We start from the raw sequence: 4953 nt of genomic DNA, 5'->3' as shown, positions 1-4953 counted from the left end.
TTTTGAAGGCCGCTGAGCGCGCCTTTGCCTCCCTGAACTTCTCGACCACCGTCTCAACGGAGGTACCAAAAGTACGGAAGGCGAAACCAGCGCATCGAGAATAAAGCCCCTCTCTTTTTTCCCGATATCTGCTCGGTTCACCCACAGATGTCTCTCCGTCACTACCATAGCCGCCCTGGATCAACCAAGTATAAAACTACATTTGTGTCTCCCCCTTCTCCAGAAACCACCACTGATGATATTACTGTGACAACCTGCCCTGCTTTCCCAACAAATATTGTGGAACCACCTGGTGTCCAGAGAATGGTGGTCGAACACATAGTGAAAACAAGCGAAGCTACCCTGTCACAGCAAACCTCAGTCCGTCTGAGAGTTTTCTCAGGGAGGTCTCCTCGTACCCCCAAAGAACCAGATTGCAACACCTAGCATGCAAGTATAGACTTCTTGTTAAATGATCCTTCCATCTCTAACTTGCACAGAACACGAAAAATACTTGACAGTCTCTTACCTCCAGCTGCCGACATTGTAAAACATGTGCGCCCTCCAGCCCTACCTGCTGTGTATCTTGAGCTGTTAGAGTCCGTATATGGTTCTGTTGAGGACGGAGACGAGTTGTTGGTCAAACTCATGGGCACTCTACAAAATCAGAGTGAGAAACCATCAGACTATCTGCACCACTTACAAGTCATTCTGAGTGCAGCAATCAGGCGAGGTGGCATAGCAGAAAGTGAACGTGATCGTTACCTTTTGAAACAATTCTGCAGGGGGTGTTGGGACAATCGTCTCATTGCTGACCTTCAGCTTGAAAAAAGAGAAATCCAACCACCCACTTTTGCCAAATTAGCAGTGCTTATTCGAACCCAAGAAGACAAACACGGCTCTAAAGAGGAATGGATGAGAAAGCATCTTGGGATGACAAAGCCCCATAATGCCTACCCCAAGTCACGGCCAGTCTCTAACCAAGTGTCAGTCTGTTCATGTGATGTGCCCAACTCTGATAGTTCCGAAACCAGTCTCCTTAAGAAACAAATTGTGGAAATCCAAGGTCAAGTTACTGCCTTGAGTCTCCTGATCAGAAGAGTCCAAAAAGTCATTATTAAAAGTCATACGAAAAGGCTGAGTTGACCGCTTTAAAGAAGATGGTGGAAGAATTATGCACCCAAGTAGCCGTAGTGATAGCATCTGTCACCCAGGGACTGAAACAAGACCATGCAGAAGAGTCGGAAATAGCTAGGTTGCAACGTCAGGTTGCGGAGCTGCAAACTCAAAGTGCTGCTCGTAAGATGCCTCGAACTTCTAACACGCAGAGACCGCTTGAAACAGAAACAGGCAGGAGTCCCAGGACGGGCCAGCTGAGAGTTAACAGACCACGACCCTGGTACTGTTTCCGGTGCGGAGAACATGGGCACCTGGCCCTCAACTGCGAGAACGCTGCAAATCCATCCAAAATCGAGGAGAAGCGACTTAAGTTAAGAGAGCAACAAAGCCAATGGGATTCTATACATGGAAGGCCTGCCCTGCCTTTAAACTAAAAAGGGTCTCTGTAGCGGGGCATATGGAGACCAGACGTTCAGACTGTCGCCCTGAATGTTACAAACAGATATCTGATGTGCGCAGCCATGCTGTACCGCCTTTGAAACGCTTGCCAAAAGAGCTAGTGGGGATAAAATGCACAGCCAAGGTCACTGTAACAAAGTTCGTAGTCACAGGAAGGAGGAGGCGGGAACCGGCGAACATTCAAAGGAAACTTTAATAATAAAATAAACACAAAATAGCGCGACAGCCCCTCGCGGACGACTGTCATGCACAAACAGAACCAAAACACAAAATAAAGTCCAGGCCTGGTCCTCTCTCCCCCTTCACTGTCGTCACCGCTCCTTTTTATCCTTCCGGAGCTCCTCCGTGAAACTCGAGACCGATGAGTGGTGCAGGTGTTGCTCATTATCAATTACTCCACCGGCCTCGCTCCGTTCCCACGGCTCTCGGCCCCGCCCCCCTCGTCACAGTCACCATTGAAAGAGAGAAGTAGATTACCTTTTAGACACAGGGTCGCAGGTGACCACAATTCCTCAGTCATTTTATTAATCAAATCTGTCATACTTCCCCTTGAAGCCATTGGAAAACTTGCTGGAGGTAGAAAGGAGCTAAAGAACAGGCTGTGCCGTATCTGGGGTACATTGAGTTAACCCTGAAATTCCCCAAGGCATTCACAGGAACTGAAGTTGAAGTCCCCACCCTGGCCCTGGTGGTGCCAGATTTAACAAGTCTTTCCCAAATCCTAGTTGGGATCAATTCTTTAGATGTGCTTTACAGCAAGTGTGCTAAAGAAAATGCGGCTAACTTTCAGTCAAGCTTCCATGGCTACCAAGCAATACTTAAAGTTTTGGAAGCTAGGTGGAGACAAGCCAGTAGTGAAACTCTGGGTTATGTGAAGTTGAGGGGAAACTCCCCTGAAGTTGTGCCTGCAGGAAGCACAGTGGTCTTGGACGGCTTTGTCCACCTACATGGCCCCCACACAGAGAAGTGGGTGACTCTCGGGCCTCCTTCGGTCCCTTTACCAAGTGGCCTGCTGATTGCAAACTGTTTGCACACCTTACCCCGTAAACGTCCCTCCAAATTGTCAGTTTTGCTAAAAAATGGAATGCAAATGGACATAAAAATCCCTCCTAAAGTTGTGCTGGTAGAGATTCATGCAGTTCAGAGGGTCATGGACCAGCAGCATCAGAGTGTGGATGTCAAAGCTGAGGAAGAAACACTTACCTGTGCTAACCTTACTTTCGAATTTGGTGACTCCCCCTTGCCCACAAGCTGGAAAGAGAAGATATCGAAATTGTTGAACTCCATGCCTGAGGTCTTCTCCCTGCATGGCCTTGACTACGGCCACACTGAGAAAGTCAAACATCAGATAAAGTTGAGTGACAAAACACCGTTCAAACACAGAGCCCGACCCATCCATCCCCAAGACATTGACGCTGTGAGAAAGCACCTCCAAGAACTACTAGAGGTCGGTGTCATCCGTGAGTCTGTAGTCCGTAAGAAGGGCGGTACAGTGCGGTTGTGCATTGACTTTCGAAAGCTCAACTCGCAAACAATTAAGGATGCATATGCCTTACCAAACCTAGAGGAGGTCTTTTCAACACTAACCGACTCCAAGTGGTTCTCGGTGCTCGATTCGAAATAAGTGACATGATTTGCAGTCATTCATAATGTCATAGCATTTTATTTTAAAAATGGATTGGTTCCTTGTGCCAAGTAGGCCTACCACATATATATATATATATATATATATATATATTAGTTTAATGTATTAAATTGAGTTGAAATTAATGGTTACTGTAATCGTATATGTTTATTCACGATGTATAACAAAGAGTGAAAAATTGAAGGGGGTCTGAATACTTTCCGTACCCACTGTATATATATATATATATTAGTTTAATGTATTAAATTGAGTTGAAATTAATGGTTACTGTAATCGTATATGTTTATTCACGATGCCTTCAGCTCAAAACATAGTTTACAAACATCAGCAGGATTCCGATCATGGAATTAATAAAGCAGAATTGCATTAATAACAGACTTGTGTATGACACTTACACCGTGTCTAGACCGGACGCAAGCAGTAAGACGCGTCGTGACAAAAGACAGCAGAACCTATTATAATCAATACTGTCTACACTGAATGCGAAATTCCCAACAGCAAACGAATTCCCCGTTATTCCTGACGTAGTCCAAGCTCTTTGCAACGGGTGCTTTGTCGCTTCAAGCAGTTGAGTCCGTATAGTGTTGCGCCGCGCCGCATCCAGTGTAGGAAATATCACTGATTATAATCAATGGGCTCTACTGTCTTTTTTGCTTTCGCTCGCGTCCTGTGTAGACACAGTGGCATGCTATTCACTTCCACACCAAATATACTTTAAAACACCAGAGACCGCTTAGACAAATATGTTTCACATGCTGAGAATGCTAACCTAACATATAAGTATATAACCATAAATGTTTAAGAATAACTTTTATGATTCATGATCAGGTCTTAAACCACACGCTCACGCCAGAAAACTACTAATTGGCCAAAATGCTTTGTTTGACTTTTCGGAGATCATCTACTCTTCCCCTCTGACTTACTTTTTGTTTGATCTGAATTTCTGCGTATTGAATTTTAGAATATTGAATTTGATGTTCTGAATTTCCTCTTCATCTTGAAAACTTGAAGCTGTATTTTAAAAAAACAGGATATTTGCAGTCTAAGATTTTAGAACAAAAAAAAATGTATGAAAATACATGTCTATAAAATTCTGCCTAAAAAATTAAGTTGTTAAATTTCAAATGTTTAATATTCAAGTTCAAAAAAATCAAATTCAGAACTATGTTAAATGCCACATAATATTCAGTTTTGTTAAATGAATAATTGAAATTTACACAATACAAATTCAATTCGTTTTGTCATATTGTAAGCTTCATAGTTGAAGCCCGTGCATCAATGCACCGCTGCACACAACACATCAAATAGCCTCTAACACTCAACAATAAAATAATATAATAAACAGACTAACTATACTAAATTAAATCTACCGTAAACACTCTATTGTAAAACACAAATAACATAAGAAACTAACTTTTAAATATACAAAAGAAATGTGATTGTTCACACTGCGAATTGTTATATATATTCTCTCATAAATCATATGGTGAATCATATACTGCAAGAGTGTATCATAGCTGTTAATGCACTTGAAATATTAATTATTATTAATAATATAAATATTAATTTCGTTGAGTACAATAGGATTTTTGAGGCACATTTAAAACGTGTTTGAGGTTCTCCAGAGGGTTCAGTAAGTGAAGTGATCTGAGAAAGTATCTTTTCATTTTGAAATGTATTAACTGTCTTCTTTGATATGCGCAATTTGGTAAGGTATCCTGCAGGTAAACAACTAACGGATCTGTTGTCCT

This window comes from Sinocyclocheilus anshuiensis, unplaced genomic scaffold, assembly GCF_001515605.1.
Source record: "Sinocyclocheilus anshuiensis isolate Anshui unplaced genomic scaffold, SAMN03320099.WGS_v1.1 scaffold1333, whole genome shotgun sequence".
In the NCBI taxonomy this organism is placed as follows: domain Eukaryota; kingdom Metazoa; phylum Chordata; class Actinopteri; order Cypriniformes; family Cyprinidae; genus Sinocyclocheilus; species Sinocyclocheilus anshuiensis.
This window is presented reverse-complemented; position numbering follows the sequence as displayed.